This window comes from Heterocephalus glaber, unplaced genomic scaffold (assembly GCF_053883595.1).
Source record: "Heterocephalus glaber isolate CG9 unplaced genomic scaffold, H.glaber_assembly_v1.0 deba00001615, whole genome shotgun sequence".
Taxonomy (NCBI): domain Eukaryota; kingdom Metazoa; phylum Chordata; class Mammalia; order Rodentia; family Bathyergidae; genus Heterocephalus; species Heterocephalus glaber.
Window position 1 is genome coordinate 547092 of NW_028258386.1, and position 18001 is coordinate 565092.

Here is an 18001-nt window from a genome sequence, read left to right on the forward strand (position 1 = left end):
TCCCTGACTCCGACACTGACTGAGGGTGGGGACAAGGGATCTGAGGGGGCCTCCTGGGTCTGGATGCCTGGCCTGGGTGTGGGGCCCGATGGACGGGCAAGGACTGGGAGATGGGGGCTGTGCCATGGGGAGCTGCATCAGGAAGGACCGCAGCTGCAGCCCTGATGCCCCCCAAGGGCCCACCGGGCACCTGGCCCCCATCAGGTCCCCAGGTCACTGACTGATCCCCAGCAGCTCGGCACCCGGAGCTGACTCCAGGCCAGTGCTGTGACCCAGCTGCCGAGTGAGCTAGGGAGCCCATTCTGTGCCTCAGTTTCCTCTTCCATCAAATACAGTTGTGATAGCACTGCCTCCTGTGGCATGGTGCATCGTGCCCACAGCTACGCCAGTCTGGGGTGCCCAGGCTCTGACTGGAGATTACCTTTGGCCACTTCCCTCAAAGCCTAAGGTTTCCACAAAATGCAGCTAACGAGAATCCCCACCCCGAAGGCAGGAGTGGAACCCCAGCACTCTAGGAGGTTAAGGCAGGAGGATCAAGAGTTTGAGCCCAGTCTGGGCAATTTAGGCACACCTTGTGTCTGAATAGAAAAATAAAAAAGGAGGGGCTGGGGATTTAGCTCAGTGGTTCTGCCGCCTGCCTCACAAGTGCAAGGACCCAAGTTCGATCCCCCGTTCCAAAAAATAAATAAATAAAATAAAAATTAAAAAGCGGTAATAATGTTCCTTGATGGGGCTAAATGGGAGGAGGCCCCTTCCTCACAGGACACACCCCTCCATCCCAACCCCAGAGGCCTCCTGCAGGAAGCCAGCAAAGGCTCTGGGGCAGGGCTGCCTCTCCCTGGCGCTGACCAGGCCCGCAAGTCCCTATCAAGGCTGCCCTCTGCCTCCCTGCTTCCCACCATGAGCCAGGAGCCCACGGCTAGCAGTGTGCCAGGCTCGGCTGGGCGCTGTGACCCCACTGTGAGGGTTTTCTCCTTTCCTAGACCGCCCTCCTGGGGTGGCTGCTCGCTGTCTCCTAACATCCCGAGGTAAGGAGATCACAGCCCTGTGTCTGACCCCGCAGTGGCACCTGCGCTGCACTGTGGTGCCTGTCCCTACCCACCTGGGGTACTGGGTGACACGACTCAATGTGACCTGGGCCACAGGAGAGAAGCCCACAACCCTTCATTAAGGTGCTGAGGTCAAGACCTTTGAGCTTGAGTTGCAGCCCTCAGTCTGACCCAAGAGGAACAGGAGGAGTGGAGGTGGGGAGGTCGTTTGGGAAGTCATTTTGCAAATCACCAGCAAGGATTAGAATCCAGGTGTCAGCCTGGACCACACCTGCACCCTGCAGGCCTCGTGCTCCATGTTTTTGCGCTGGGCATGGAATCACCTGGACGATCACTAAACCACCACCAGGCCAGGAGAGACTCCCGAATTCAGCCTGGCTGAGTGCTGAGGTGGCTAAAGTCCAGGGATTAATCTCAGTGGTGGGGGAGAGATGAGAGGGGGAATCCAGGGCTGTCCCCAGCCTCCCCTCCCTGCCCCACACGGCTCCAAGCCCAATCCATCAGCTCAGTCACCTCCCACCCTCCCCACCCCCTGCCTCCAGATGCCAGAGAAGCAGCCTCCTCCTCCTCCTGGGCCAGGACACCTGCGATTTAGGCCACCTCTATAAATAGGTGAGAAAGCGTCCTTTAACTGACTTGTCTCTTCATTGGTCACGGTCCCTCCTAACCCTGGTGGCTAAGTTCTACATTAATCCTTTCCGCTCCCCGCACTCACTCTCAAGTCCTCACAGTCCCAAGTTCACTTCCTCTACCTACAACCCCACCCTCACCTCAGCCCCACCTATGCTGCGTCCCCCAAGCTGCCACTTTGGAGCAGGTGACCCCAGGAATGTCATCCCGAGATGGGGACTCTGCTGTGGCCTCTGCAGTGGCATGGCCGGTGGGAACAAGGACACCAGAGCTGGGCTTTCCAAACACCAAGCCATCTCCCTCAAGCACCAGCGACCTGGCAGCCCCACGTGGGGCAGCCCCATGGCGCCATGTCCAACAAGGACATCCGAGCCGGGCAGGGGTGGATTTGTCAGGGGCACAGCCAGGAGGTGGCAGCATGGAGCCTGTGGCTTCTGTGGCCCTGGTGGTCCCCATGCCCCTCCAGGTGTCCTTCCCTGAAGGGGTGGCCAGGTGAGCACAGCTTAGCACTGTCCAGGAGACAGATCCAGCAGATGCTAAACAAATTGGGGGACAGAGGGTCCCCCAAGGTGAAGTGCCCGGGTGGTGGAGGGGCACGTTCCAGCCCAGGAGGCAGTGTGGCATGGCACCGGGTGGGCAAAAGCACTCAGCTTACGCAGGGCTCACCGTCCCATCCAAGAGACCCCAGATCCCAGCCTGCCCTCCACCCCTCCTTTAGAGACCCCGTCACCTCCTGAAGTGCCCTCACCACCCGAGCATGCTTACTGAAGGCAGCTCTGGGAGGGAGGGTGACCAGGCCAGCCTGACAGCCCTGTTTCCCCAGTGCCCGTATCCTGTCTCCCTCACCTCCCTCCCACCCTGTGGGCCTATCAGAACCAGACCCGAGGTCCACTGAGCCCTCCATTACCCAGAGGGACACAGGATCTGGGGGTGACACACATGTGGCTGCCATGCGCAGCAGACACCACAGCTCTGCGTCTTCGAGTCCTGCTGAGCCACAGCCTGTGAGAGCCCTGCCCAGTGTGGGCCGAGGACCCAGCGCAGTAGGACACTTGGGAAATGAGAGGACAGCAAGAGGACCACGTGCTCACAGGGCCACAGGCTGTCACTTCCTGCCGCGCAGGTCTCTGAGGTCAGCCCACTCCCTCCTCCACTTCCCTGTGGACATCATCATGCAGGCACAGATGTGTCACCTCCCCCAACTTGTGTCCCTGACAGAGGATGTCACATGGACACACGTGCCGCCTTCCTGTCCCTGGATGGGCACTGCACAGAAAACTTCCTGTTATCTGGACCCACCATGGCTGCAGGTGGCCAGGGGCAAACACCCTGGGCAACTCAGCCTTGAAGACACGCATCAGAGTCCCTCCCCCTAGTCAGGAGGGGTGCAGGCCCAGGAACACAGGCCAGGGGCGCCATCCAGAACCACTTCTGGGTGCTCGTGTCAAGGCCTAGGTGGCCTGTGGGTGCCACCAAGCTGACCACGGGGTAGGGCTGACGATGGGGTACAAAGACAGAGGTCGACTCAAAGGGGAACCAGGAAGCCCTGTCGTGGCCATGTGGTGTCGACTCATCCTCCCTGGGGACAAGAGCGGGTGATGCCCTCTAGGAACAGCTCTTGCCTTCTGAGAAACCCTCTCCTCGAAGACACCCGCACCCAGGGGATGGCCCTGGGCGTTGATGGAGCACCGAAGACAAGACACCTGAGGATCCCAAGGGCTGCAAGTGTCAGGTCTGAACCTGTGCTGACTTCCCGAGAGGGAGATGCCCAGATGTGACAGTGGCTCACCCCAAGAGTGACCAACAGACCACACTTGCTCAGTGGGGCTGTGTGCTGTCACACATCAGGGCTGTTTTCCTCCCTAACCCTCACTGCCGGGGGGTGGGGGGCAGCCTAGTGACTCTGTACCACGCCGTGGTGATGCAGAACCGAGGCCCCAGAGAGACCCGGCAACCACTCTGGCCTGCATGGCAAGGCCCAGCAACACCTGCACCTCGGTGCCCAGGTCACAGCCCCTTCTACTTCCTGGCTTTTCCTGTCTTCCCAGACTGGGAGCTGCCCCCTTGGAGTGGGAGCCAATCACATCTGACTCCAAAGGCCTGCTGCTGGGCCCCCGGGTGGTGGTGCCACCCCCCCCAGGCCCACAGGCAACATCAAGCAGGAAGGGAAGCTGGGGTGACTGGGAGTCCGTGACGTGGTTCGTGAATCCAGCACCCTAGGGATGGGCAGCCCCTGCCCACCATGCCCACGGCCGAGGTTCGAGCCCCCATGATGAAGCACAGGTACATCTCTGCTAGGCTAGGACTCCGGTTCCTGGCACGGCGATGTGGAAAGACCTGCTCACAGACGCACATGGCATCACCCCGCTCTGCCCCATGCAGGACGCGGGCTACACTCGTACTGCTAAGCTATGCCCTTGAAGAGGCCTCGGATGCAGCTGAGCAGGGAGTGTCACCTGGCGTGCACAGGCCTAGGTTCCATCTCTAGCACTGCAAAGCATTAAAACATAGCAAAAAGGTCAGGGTGGTCAGTCGTGCACTGTGTGTTTCACCACAATTAAAAATAGAAAGGGATTAGACCAGAGAGAAGCTGCGGCCAGCGGATTCCTGCCGCCAGGGACTAATTAGGTAAATGGTTTGCCCAACACGTGAGGACCCAGGGCTGCAGGCTGTGCCCCCAACCCACAGCTGTGTCGGTAAACACAGTTTTACCCGAACACACAATACTCATTCACCTGCACAGTTGTCTGCAGTCTCCCAGCTGCCACTGTGAGGTGTGGCCAGCGGAGGGGACACCACATGGCCACAAACCTATAAAGTCGCTGGCCTTTTGTTTAATCTTCTAAGTTGAGAGCTGACAAACTTTTCTTTTAACCCAGAAATATGTCATGGGGGAGAAATCAGGATCACACAGACATCCAAGGGATCATTATGATCCCTTTCAAAATGAAAATTCTGGCCAGGTGACTGTGGTCCCTGAGGCTGAGGCAGGAGGACTGCTTGAGCCCAGGAGTTAAGGCCAGCTTGGGCCACATGGCAAGACTCTGCATCAAGATATTAAATTTTTAAAAGGAACACTTCAAATGATGTAACACAGATCATACTACGGTTACCTATGGTGGTGGGACTGCAGATGAATTCTGTTTTCTTTAGACTTGCCAGTGATTTCTAAGTTCTTTTCTTCTGCATTGCTGGGCCAGACCCTAGGCCCTCATACACACTGAGCATGTGGTCACCACTGAGCTGCACCTTGGCCCCTTTCTAAGTTTTGTGTGTTAACAATGTGTTGCTTTTATAACACACAACAAGCCTTCTTTATCACTGCACGGCCGTCTGGCTGAGCAGGCTGGAGGTGGCATTTTCAAGGACACAGGAGTCACAGGCTTGTCACACACAAATACACACACACACACACACACACACACACACACTGAGGCTGGGCAAGAGGATCTGGCAACCTCAGCTGCTCCAAAGGAAGGCTGAGGCAGGAGCATCCCAAGTGCAAGGCCAGCCTGGGCTACTCAGTGAAAGCTGTGAGGACCCTCTCCTGAAGGCATCAGGCACCCGGGAGGGCAGACCTGGCCCTCAGCTGCCCTTGCCCGCTTGCACATGGCCACCCCGATCTCAGACAGGGATAATATCAGGCCCCCATCCCTGTCCACTATCCCATGTCCCCTGAGGTCCTCCATGGGCCCATTTCACAGGCAGGGAAGGTGAGGCTGGACAGACTCAGGGACCAACCTCAAGGTCACCCAGTAGCAGGGGCTGGGCATGAGGCTGCGACACAACCCTGGGGCTAGAACCGGAACCAAGGGCCCCCAGCTCACAGCTCCCAACAAGTCAGCCAGCATCTGCTGGGAGGGTCACCCCCAGGAGGAAGCCTGCATCCCAGAAGTGACCTGGCTTTGTGTGACAGTGTGCAATCATCCCAACATTGGCTGTGTCCAGGGTAAAGGGCCCATTCCACCAAAGCAAGCCCAAGCTGGGCATGGTGGCATATGCCTGTCATGCCAGCACCCAGGAGGCTGAGGCAGGAGGATCTCGGAAGGTTTCAGGCCAGGCTCTGAGGGGTGCAGAGGAGGTGTGGGAAGCTTAGGCCCCGCAGAAGGCGCCATGGGGGGACAGGTGCACATTCTAGCCAGAGTGGAAGGTGCCTCCTGTCCCAGGGCCCCTGCCACTCATTAATCAGCAGGAGGCCTGGGGTCCACACTGTGTGCTCCAGATCAGGGCCCCAGGTTCTACTCCCAAGGGCTATTCAGCGTTGGAAGAGCCAATCACCTCTCTGGGCCTCAGTTTCCCTCCTTGCCCTGCAGGCGGCATCAGCACCCACCTCCCAGGGTCTTCGGAAGCTTCAGCAGCACTTGGCCAGAGAGGCATAAAAGCCGCCCCTCCATCGGCAGCCTCACCCCACTGAGCGGGCTCCAGAGCAACCGTACCCTATGCCTCCAGTGACGTCAGGCCTTCCCCTGCTCTGGGCCAGGGATGTGCAGGCCTGAGGCCAGGTGGAGGACACATTTCCATGGTCAGCCACTGCTGACAGAGCCCCAGGCCAGGCAGGGGGTAGGTGTCCGCCCATGGGTGGCAGCGGCCGAGGGGTTCCAGGGCAACTCCACAAGTGGCTCCAAATCAGCCAGACCCACCCCTGGGCCTACCAATCTTACCCCACCCCTACCCCAGCACCACCAACAGCCGGGGTTTCACCCCCTGCACAGCAAAAAAAGAGAAAGAAGAAGCTTCTGTTGAGGATGGCAGGTGTTCATGTTCCAGGGCAGAGTCCACGGGTGCACACAGAACAAATCATTGGCCACTGGGTTTTCTTGAGACAGGATCTCACTATGTATTCCAGGGTGGCCTCAGACTCACAGTGATCTTCCTGACTCAGCCTCCTGAGTGCTGGGATGACAGACATGTGCCACCACGCCCAGCCACGGCTATTGTTTTCTAAGAACCGAGGATAGCCTGGCCCAGGCCTGGAGCTCAGAGGGTACACAGGCCACTGTTGGTCTGTGGTGTGTTTCCTGCCTCAGGCCAGGATGAAAGGCTGACCAGCCAGGGTTGAAATCAGCTACTTAAGCTGCAGATGCCATTAAAGATGAATGTGACCCTGAACTAAAAGCAAGCCAGGCAACACTGTAAATACCAGGTAATCAGCAGGGTCCTGAAGGCTAGAGATTAGATAGTGGAGACGCTGATGCCCGCCCGCCCGCTGATGCCTGCCCGGCTGGGGCCCATAAAACAATGGCCCTGCTCTTGCGAAATCCAGTAGGACTGGGTAAAGAGGTGCCCCGTGCCTGCTCGCTGCAGTGATTCAGCAGAAAGCACAGGGCTCTGATTCAGTGGAAAGCACAGCACCCGAGGGTTCCCACAGCGCAGACAGAGGGACGAGTGGCCCGGGCTAAGACCAGGAAGTGTGCCCAGGTTGTGGACGTTCACCATCCTACTGTGCAAGCTCTCTCAAGGCATTCAAGATTTTAAAAATAAAGTTTTGGGGCTGGGGATTTAGCTCAGTGGTTCTGGCATCTGCCTTGCAAGCGAAAGGTGCCGAGTTCGATCCCGGTACCAAAAAAAAAGGAAAGAAATGTAGAAAAATAAAATTTTGGAGTTGGGTGTGGTGGTGCAACATTTGTAATCCCAGGAGGCTGAGGCAGGAAGATCTCCATGAGTTCAAGGCCAATCAAACTAAATAAATAAGTAAATAAACAGGCCCAGCCATCCCCAGCACCCTGGGCAGGTCCCATCCTCCCAGAGAGCTGCCCCTGGGTGCCTAGGACAATGTCCCCAGACCCAGGGAGATGTTGTGACTACTCACAGGCAGGAGGCTCCTCAGCGGGGTCTGTAGTTCCAGATCTGGACCTGCACAGAGGAGGGGATGCCATCAGGGTGGCTGTGGCTGGGGAAGGGCGGGTTATGCACCCACGTTCAGGCCCTGGCTCACACTCGGGCACACGCACCTGCAATCATACACCCCCACTCACACTGGGGCACACGAACCGAAGGCTCTGGGAACACGGTGCGGTTCTGCTTCAGGGTTTATGCTCTGTGTTCTTATTTATTTTCCGTGGCATGGGGATGGGATCCATGAAGGCGGCCTTCCTCCCACACAGGCTTCTGGCGCCCGCTGCATGGGGAGGAATGAGGCCCCTCAGACCTTGCACACTTGTTGGCTGAGGCAGGAGGCTCTCCCAGAACTTGCAAATGGGGACATGGGGACCTTGCCTTGCACTCCTGTTTCCATCTCGGTGAACAGCCAGCCTAGGGCTGGTACGACATGGGACCAGGTACCCCCTCGCCTGGGCCTCGGAAATGGGAGTGACATCAACAGTCCATGAGCACCCACTGGGAGCCAGGTCCCAAGCCCGGGACCAGGACAAGGGTGCCATTGAGGCCATCTGCCGGGTGGACACGCAGCCTGTGACAATGGGTGGGGCGGGCCACAAGGATCTCAGTTCCAAAGGGTACTGAGGAGGTCAGTGCTCATGGGACAGAGAATGGCGTTTGGCTGTGGGCCTGGCCTTTGGGCACCATGCCCCTCAGGGGACACTGACGCTCCTCCCCCAGTCAGGACCACCCCAAGATGCCCCCACTCCAAAGGGAACGATGGCCAAGATGCCCAGGGGTCTGGGAGGGCCTCACGCACCTGCAATGGAGAACAGCAGAGGATAGAGAATGTGGCGGGCACAGAGGGATAAGGAGCCCAGTGAAGGTGGATAGCTCAGCCTCCTCACTGAACACAGCGCTTCCTGTTTGCTTAGATTTCGTCTCAGCGAATTTCTGCCTACTGTAACCCCAAGGGTGCAGATATGGCCCTGCCTTGGACAGGCTGCATTGCCTCAAGCTCCTCTGACGTCTCTGAGACTCACCAAGATGAGGGCAGGGGGTGCTAGGCCACAGATGTTGCCTGCAGCACGGTGCTCGGGCAGTCCCATGTCTGTGGCCCTCATGTGTCCCATCCGGCCACCCTTCTTGCAGTGTAGTCCATCAGGAAACCCAGGGGACCCTGAGAAGGGACTGCGTGACAGCCCGGGTTGTAGCTGCGTCCACTTCCGGCTGACGAGTCCACGGACACCTCCACTGCGGCCCATTCCAGCCAAGGACAGGTGGGCATGCAAACACAGGGTCCTAGCTGGCAGGAGGCACGGCCCCTCACTGTCACCAAAGCCCCCAAACACCATGGGGCACAAGGAGGGGTCATTGTCCCAGCCAGGCCCCAGGTTGTGGCGGGCAACCTGACCCGTAGGGAGCTGGAGCTCAGGGGCCGAGACCGGGCAGCCCGCCAAGGCCTCCCCGACGTGCATCCTACATCCTACTTGGCCGCCGTGAAGTCTCCTGCAGCTTTTGGACCAAGGACTCAGAGCAGCAAGAGGCTTCCCCTAGGCAGCCTTTCCAAGATGGCACCGGCCCAGGGCACAGCCCCGCCAGCTCCCAGCCCAGGACTGGGGCGAGTTATCTGAATTTGGCCAGGCTCGGGTCTTCCATGCACAAAAAAGGAGGATAATGGCCAGATGCAGTGGCGCACCCCTGCAATCCCAGCACCCAGGAGGCTGAGTCAGGAGGATTACCTTGAAATCGAGGCCAGACTGGGCTACACAGCAAGGCCCTGTCTCAAAATAAAAGGCAGAGTGCCTGGCTAGCGTGTTGGAGGCCCTGGGCTCCATTCCAGCACTAAAAGAAAGACTTCGAGTCTGATTCCAGTCCTGGGTCGGCACCAGTTGTCACCACAGCTCCTGTTCATCACCCTCTGCCGGGTCCAAGACATGACCAAGCCACTGAGGCTGCCCAGATCCAATTCCCAGGCCTGAAGTCGGGTAATGAAACAAGATAGGGAGAAAAATCCCCAAATTCCCACCCCTTGGGCTCCATGTGGCTCAAAACAAGGTGGAACCTGGTGGATCTGTGGAGGAGACCTGTCAGTCACCACCCAGCAGTGAGACTCAGGGGACAGTCCCTGGGCCACAGATTCTGGCCTGGCTGCCTCTGTCCCTCTCTTTGGACTCAGATCCTTCGTGTTCAAAGGCATAAGGCTGGGACCCATTGCCCAGGAGGAGCAGTCGCTGAGGATGCGGAGGTGTGGGCCAAGCACTCTTCCATGACAGGAGAGAGTGTTCGTGGCTGGGGCAGGGCAGTCACCAGGTCCTCACGCAGCTGCAAACCCTGCAGGTACTCAAATGAGGCCTAGACTTGTCCCCAACACCTGCACAAAACCAGTCAAAACTAACCCTAACCCCTGGGGCCGAGCAGTCCCAGGAGAGCTCTGGGCAGGGACCCTTTCAACGAGCCCCTCAGGTAAGAATGGGAGCAGAGCCTCCCTGGGACCTGCGGGAGGAAGGAGCTGGCAGCTTGGGGCTTTTTTTTCTCCCTCTTTTTTTTTTTTTCCTTTGGTCTGTTATTGTTGTTGCGGAGTTTTTTTGAGACAGGGTCTTGATATGTAGCCCAGACTGGCCTGGAACTCTCAGGTCCTCCTGCCTCAGCCTCCTACCACACCTGGCTTAAAGTCTGCTCTAATCTACACTCTTCTAGGTGCAGTAGACAAAAGACTCCACTTGTCCCAGAGGAAGTGCAGGAAGTGCAATGCCCTGAACCCTGCATCTCTGACCGGCATCTTCGGGGCTCCAGATCCTAATCCAGTGAAGGCCGACAGGCACAGTGCACCCGGAAGGGGCCACGGGGAGGGCAGGGCCTTCCCCTATGGGCGTCCCTCTTGCACCGGGACCGACAGTAGGAGTCCCTGAGGCCACAGGACTCACAGGGCAAGCAGAGGCCGGGGACAGCCCAGACTGCATGCCCCCCACCCCCACGGGACTGTGTCTTCTCTCTGCAGTGCTGGGAGTTGAACCCAGGGCCCGGGACATTCCACACAGCACTCTACTGCCAAGCGCCAGCCCGGGCCCAGACCACCCACACATTCCCGCCACAGCCATCCTGTGGGCAGGAGGCAGGCACTGTCACGGGCTGCATGCCCCTGAGAGCTGGACACCCACTGCCAGTGGAAGTACCTTCCCTCCCACAGCCCCAGGCAGGGTAGCAACCCCTGCACTCAGGGACGCTAAGGCAAGAGGACCACAATATGGAGCTCAGCCTTGGCAACTTAATAAGACCGCATCAAAATTAAAACTTGAGCTGGTGTGGTGGTGCACGCCTATGATCCTAGCACTTGGGAGGCTGAGGCAGGAGGATTGCTATGAGTTCGAGGCCAACCTGGGCTACACAGTGAGTACAATGCCAGCCTGAACTACATACTGAGACTGTGCCTCAAAAAAAATTAAAAATTAAAAGCTTAAAAAGGGCTAGGGATGTAGCTCAGTGCAAAGGCTGACGGTTCAATGCCTAGTACTCCAAAAGACAAGGAGAGGAAGAAGAGGAGGAAAAAAAGGAAAAAGGAGAAGAGGAAGAGGAGAGGGGGAAGGAAGAGAGGAAGAAGAGGGGGAGGGGAGGAAGAGGAGCAGAGGAGAAAGGAGAAGAGGGGGAGGGGAAGGGGAAAGAGGAAGGGAGGGCGGAAGTAGAAGGGGGAGGAAAAGGTTGGGGGAGGGGAGGAAGGAGAAGGGGGAAGAGGAGGAAGACGAAAGGCGAAGGGGAGGGAGAGAAGAGGAGCAAGAAGAGGAGGGCAGGGGGAAGAGGGAGATGAGGAAGAAGAAGGAAGAGGAGGAGAGAAAGAAGAAAGGGCCTCGGGCTCTGGGCAGGGAAGGCCCGGGTCTCTGGGACTCCGGTCTTCCCACAGGCTTCCCAGGTGTCAGGGCCATTACAGGGCTCAGAGAGCAGAACCCTTCCCACACAAAGCTCCGTTAATTCAGAGCAGGAAGAAGGGGTGATGGGAGGAAACAAGGGCCTGAGAGCTGCTGGAGCCCGAGGCTCTCAGACTGGCCAGACTTCAGGCATGGAGAGGGCTCTATGGCAAATGTCAGGCCAGGAAGCCTCACACCAGGAGTGGTAGACTTGACCTCTCAGCACTGGGGAGCCATGGAAGGTACCTGAGTGGGAGAGGGGCACAGAGGCCGGTGAGGAAGCAGCTGCCTTGGGCTGGGTGCTGTCCTCCAGAGTTCACAACCAGTGCCATCTGGTGAGGGAAAGACAGTCCCTGAAACCATGACCAGAGCAGCCTCAGTTGGGAGGTGGGACCCTAAGGACCTCCCTCCACCCTGTCACCCTCCTCCTGGGATCATCACTCTCCCTGTCAGGCCTCAGGAGCCAGTCTTGGACCTGCTCAGGGACCTTCCCGGAGGCCACTCAGCCTCAAACCCCTTCCCACCAGCTGTGAGGATGCCAGAATTTGGGATCACGACCAAGGCCAGAGCGGGTAGGGTGGCACACGCCTGCCATCCCAGAACTCAGGAGGCTGAGGCAGGAGGAGTGCCATGAATCTGAGGCCAGCCTGGACGACATACTGAAACCTTGTAGAAAACAAACAGCAGCAACAGAAAAGTTCAAGGACAGGGCTGAGGGGAGAGCTTGCCTGACACTTGTCGGGTTCTGGGTCCCACCAGCTCCAGGAAGTCTGCGGCACAGGCGGGGCCTCCACTGGCTGCCGAAGAGTCACCCACAGCCTGGCTGGCTGGGAGGGAGTGCCTGGGGGCAGAGGTTCTCAGGACAGCTCCACCCTCCCTTAACAGGCCAGGCTCACTCCAATTCCATGCTCCACACCCACAAGTGGTGGGTAGGGAAGCTCAACGGGGTGACCACAGCCAAGTCCCCTCCTCGCTCCACCTGGCCCCAGGCTCCGCCTGCCCGGGAAAAAGCCACCCGAGTGTCCACCCCCTCACAACTACTGGGGCTCAGGGCAGTGTTATTTATCACTGCCTTCCTGCCCGTGCCCAGCATACACTAGGTGCTCAATACACAGGCAGTGCAGTGAGGAGAACAAGAAGGGCTCAGGTCTCAAGCAGCTGAACCCACCCTGAGTCCTGATCTCTGGCCCCTTGGAGCCTACGCTACCTTCCTGGTGAGCTCATCTCTGGGCTTCAAGGACACCTTTACCCCTCGACAGATGCTCAGTAAGCAGGGGCTCCCAGGTGGACATAGAGGCATACCTAGGGAGTCCCAGCTATGAGGAGGCTGAGGCAGGAGGATCTCCGGAGCCCATGAGCAGGAGCTCAGCCTGTGCAACACAGTGAGGCTCCATCTCAGAGAAAAAGAACAAGAGAAAGGTCCCTTTCCTGGCCTGCCCAGGCCCGGGCTGCTCCTCTGTCCTCCCCCAGGCAAGTCCATGGCCACAGGGGGTGGGGAGGACCCATGGTGGCCCCACAGGCAGGGCCCACAGAGAAAAGGGCTGTTGCTCCAGTCTGATGGCACCAGGCACACAATGGTCTGCTGCCGAGAGACCACGCGCAGAACCAAGAACAGTTCGATGCCATTCTGCTCCGACCATACGACACCCAGCCTGCTGAGCAGGTCCTGAAGGAGCCGGGTCCGAGAACGTCAGAACAGGAAAGGGAGCAGGGCAGGAAGGCAAGGTGTGCAGGCGACACACAACTCAGGCCTTTCAGGTGGTGCTGAGGACACACATGCTTTTAATGATCTGAGAGGACGGCTTGTAAGTCTGCAGTTTTGTATCATTTGAGGTGTATTATTTTTGTGATTACAAGTGAATCTTGAGCCAGGTGTGGTGGTGGATGTCTGTAATCCCAGCACTCGATAGGCTGAGGCAGGAGGATCACCACGACTTTGAGGCCAGCCTGGGCTACATACTGAGTTCAAAGCCAACCTGGACTACATAGCCAGAGCCTGTCTCAAAAAACCAGAATAAATCAATAAATAAACGTGAGTCTTTTGGCAGTTTCTCCTGAGTCAACATGTATGCAGTGCCACTCCCGGGTAGATGAAAACGTGTCCAAAAACAGACTCCTGCACAGACGCAGGCAGCCGCTTGACCTGCCCTGCAGCGACTGTACTGCCCCTCACCCACAGGACGATCCTGAGACCCTGGGGCTGAACAGCGGGGACAGAGTCACACCAGCCTGGGATGCTGGCAGCCGGCAGACGGCAGGGCAGGGCAGGGCAGGGCAGGGCAGGGCAGATCGGTAGATCAGGCCCCTACGAGGTTAACCACACAGCTGGTAATAAAACAGTTACAACGATGCGGTAATAAAGTCACACTCAGTAGTCCTCCTTTCCAGCATTTTCCTCTTAATGCTCTGGGCTATCGTTCATGAGGGGTGGGGGAGTGACGAGACCCCAGGGAGCCAGTGGGGATAGGGCGCGACCCCAGGGACAGGGATGTGTCCCACAGGAGTCCCTCGAAGGAGGTTCTAGACTGATTTCTGGTGACAAATCAGAAAGTGGTGATCTGAAGAGGTGGGTGGGCTAGGGTGCAGCAAAGACTAGGGTTCCATCCCCAGTCCTATGGCAGTGGGGACAGAGGACACGGCTTCGGGGTGAGGGGAGGCTGAGTCCTGATCCTCACACACTAGTTGAGCCCCACCCCCATGGTGTTTTTATTTTACTTGTTCACCCATGTGCGCCTGGGGTGCCTGACCACTGCATCACACCCCAAGCACCTCCAGGACTTTTTCAAAGTCAGGGGAGGTACCGGGGGGAAAACCCAGCAGCCCCAGAGCTCTGGGAGCTCAGGCCGAGGCAGGAGGACTGCTGGAGTCCAGGAGTTCAGGGCCAGCCTGGGCAGCACAGAGACCCTGACTCAAAGTGGGGAAAAACCTCAGAACACAAAACTTTTTAAGATACAGATTCCCAGGCTCTGGTCCCACCTCCATTAATTTAAAAAGTCTTCCAGATTATTCATTTTCTTTGAGACCAGGTGGGGCTAAGGTTCCCAGAACGGCCCCCAACTTGGGCACCAGTGATCCTCCCGCCTCAGCCTCCCTAGTGCTGGGCACACAGAGGCCAGGGCCAGGTGGGCACTGTGCCCTGTCCTAGGTGTCTAAGGCCTGGCCACACTGCTCCCCACCCCAACACCTCTACCCCTCGTGGGGCTTGTTTTGGGAACAGAAAAGCCATTCCTCGCTCTGTCTCCTCCACTCTGGCGGCCTCCAGATGCAGCCTCAGACTAGGTGGGGTGGGAGGGGATCCCAGGCCCAGTCGGTAACTCACCCTGAAGGCCCAGGCTGCACTCCAGTGAGGCCACAGCTGGGACTTAATGGCCTGTGTACCTGCTAAACAGCATGTCCGGGCCGCGCCCCGTGTTTACAGAAAGTGCTCAGGGCAGAACTCGCTGGCACAGAACTCGCTCTGTGCCCTGCCCACCAGCGACCCCGGGTCTCCTGGAGCCCAGCCCAGTTTCTCACTCAGCATGGGGCTCTCCCGGGCACCTCCAGGCTCCAGGCTTCTACAGCTTCTGCCCTGCTGTCCCCAAACCTGTAGGATCCTATTTCTATCTCTGCTGCCCTCCGGATAAAGCTCAAGACACTTACCCAGCACCCACAGCCCCATCGTCTGACTCCTGCCAAATCCTGTCTGGCTCCTGTTCCTCTCTTGCGCCGGGACCCAGGGGACATGTTCCACAAACACGCTCGGCCACTCTGTGCCTCAGTGCCTTGGCACCTGTGTGCCCCCTCCAGGAACACTGGCCATCCTGGTCTCGACCATGGAAGACAGCAGCTCTGACATGGCCTGCCCTCGGAAGCCATGTTCCCCACCAGCAACACACCAGGTCACCAAGTCTCCCTGTCGGCAATACCTCCCAGAGCCCTCGGCCCAGCCACAAGCTCCCGGAAAGACAACCTTCTACTCCAAACCTGATGCCACACAGAGCTCCCTCAGCTGAGGTTCAATCACCAGCTAAGTTCAGGGCTGCAGAAGGAAACTCCTTCTCTCCCGTAGGCCACCGTGGGTGCTTACAGACCCAGCCCTCCACAGATCTGAGCCCCAGCCCAGACAACCTGGTGAACACCAGACGCACATGTGTCAGCTCCAAGCATCTGTCTGTGTCGGGCCCTTTGGTAGAGTGGGTGCCCTAAGCTGCTACTGTAAGGGGCACCCCAGTTCCCACCCAGGCCCCAGGGCAGCAATAAGCCGCATTCCCATTCCTGGAGTCCCTGCAGCTGACTTCCGCCCTCCTGCACAGGAATGCACTCAGTGACCACAGGTGCCATGTCACTGGGATCTCTGGAAAGACCATGAGACGCTCCCGTTCCTGGAACAGACAGGGTCTGGACATGCGGGGGTTGAACAGTCCTCTCCAGGCTCTCATCCAATCCCCCATCCCCCCAGAAATCAGTGACCAAACCTCCGAAGTCCAAAGTCACTGCTGGCCAAGTGGGCTGCCCTTGCCCCCCCCCACAAAGTCTTCTATTAGCCCATCTGTAAAATGGGCAGCACCACCTTGGGCCAAGCAACACTGCCAAGCAGCTGTGACCAAGGGGACTGGGAGGCTGACCACCACCATGGGGTGTGATGCAGGGCATTCCCAAAGGACAAAGGCTTGGCGCTGCACCTGACCCTTGCCACATTCCACAGTGACCCAGGCCTCATGACACCCTCTAATCGGAGCCCACAGCCCCACCGGCTTTACAGCTTACTTCGGCTTAGGCAGCCTGGCTCAATCCTCTCCAGGACACGGCAGGCGGGGTCTGTGTCCTCAATGCTTGGGGAATCACCAAGGTCACAGCCCTCTGCAGCCCACGGACAGCGTGCCCTGCCCATCCTAAGGATGGGGAAACTGAGCCCAGAAACAGCTACTTATAGCCAACAGGGGTACACCCAGGTCTAAGACAACTTCCAGCCATTCTGCCGGTCCCCTGGGGTCGAGGGTTCTCGAGGTAGCCCCAGTACGCCCCCTGCATGCTCCTGCCCGCCTCACCCTCCAGCTCGTGTCACCCCGCACAGCAATGACTCCCTGCGATGACTCCCCGGTCTCGGGCAGGCGGGCAGGCGGTTGCTAAGCGCTCACCAGCTCGCTCTCATAAAAATAAACTCCTTCTGGCTACAGACGCTGGACCAGATCCCCTCCCTTCCAGCCAACAAAAAATTATTTTAATTTAAAAAAGAGCTCCTCCTTGACATTTTTGTGCTCCTTGGCGGTGCCAACTCGGGGCGCTGTGCTCATGTACACATGGGGCCCGCAGACCCCTGATCTCGGCCACCATGTCCTCCACCTCTTGGGTAGGGGCTTGCCGGAGGTGGCACTGGAGCCCGGGCAGGACTAAAATAGCCAGGCCAGGCTGCCCAGCACACGGCGACAGTGTCCGGCACACCGTTGTCAGTGCCCGGCACCAGGCGATAGTACCCAGGCCCAGCGCTGCCCCGGCCCAGCGCTGCCTGGGAGACACGCGAACGATCGCCCCGGGACCACTCGAGCCCTGTCCAGTGCACGGCCAGTCTCTGTCCGCGAGCCTCCGCGCCCACCCGGACCACCTGTCCCCGAGGCGAGGCCGCCCGCCACCCGCCCCGCACCGGACGGCGTCCGGGCACGGCCGCTCAGGGACACACGTGCATACGGCGGGGACAGCGCCACGCGCTCGGAATCGGCCACACGGCGCCAGTCGGCAGACGCTGGCGAAAGGCTGAGGACCCGGGGACCTGGGGACCCAGGCACCCCGAGACCCGGCCCGAATCCGCCGCCCCCGCCCTGGACCAGGCCCGCCCCGCGGCCACCGCGACTCCCGCCTGCGAAAGGACCCGCCTGGGTGTACCTGGGCGTGCTTGCGCAGCTCCTCCCGGCCGGGCTGCCCGCCGGCCGGAGCTTGGGGCGCGGGGCGCGGGAGCTGGCTGGCGGCGCGGAGCGGGAGGCGGGCGGCTGCTGCGTCCCGGCCTCGCACGGCTGTTGTCTGAGCTGGCGGCTCCGCAGCGCCCATCCTGCCGGGTGGAAAAATACCGGCGGGGCGGGGCAACGGGGGGCGGGGGAATGGGCGTGGCCCGGTGTGGAGGGCGGAGTCGGGTCTGGGCAAGGGCGGGGCAGGGTGGGGAAGGGCGGGGATAGGAGGGGAAGGGCGGGGCAGGGGCGGGGCCGGATCCCGAGTACCGCCCATGCGCCCGCACACGCGCGCGCCCGACCCAGGCGGACAAAGAGCCCGGCCGACTGCGGGGCGCGCTCCCTCGTGCGGACGACCACGCGGGATCTGCACGGCATAGCTTCCCGACGCGGTACCCGGACGCTGCCATTCCCCACCGGGCCCTGGGGAGCCCAGAGCCGCCCCTGCGCCCTGGGCTGCTTCCGCTGGATCCCCCCACTCGAGGTCGGGAACGGGGGCGAACAGGATGGCCGCGGGCATCTTGGGCTTCGTTTTCAGTGGGTTGCGCGGCGGGGACGGCTAGGACACAGGTTCCACCGTGCCTGGCCAGGGCTGCCCACGGGCGCGGGCGCTCCCAGCCCATGGACGACCCACGCCCCTCCCCGCTGGCTCCGCCCTCGCACAGGGCCCTGGCGCCGTGAACAC

At 59.5% G+C, this 18001-nt stretch overlaps 1 protein-coding gene across 4 annotated transcripts in view; it reads right to left on the reverse strand.

Annotated features, from left to right (window-relative positions):
• Slc6a6 (solute carrier family 6 member 6) overlaps positions 1-17448 on the reverse strand; it is a 52553-nt gene extending 35105 nt beyond the window's left edge. The window contains exons 1-2 of one of the 4 annotated variants that reach the window (XM_004870491.4): positions 17258-17412; positions 7489-7532 (exon numbers count right to left, since the gene is read on the reverse strand). The gene's annotated coding sequence lies outside the window, so the exon portion shown is untranslated. Of the gene's footprint in view, positions 1-7488; positions 7533-7670; positions 7778-12126; positions 14650-17257 lie in introns of those variants that run through there. The other 3 variants (XM_021248779.2, XM_004870495.4, XM_004870493.4) reach the window with 3 other exon arrangements.
• Positions 17449-18001: the final 553 nt, after the last annotated feature.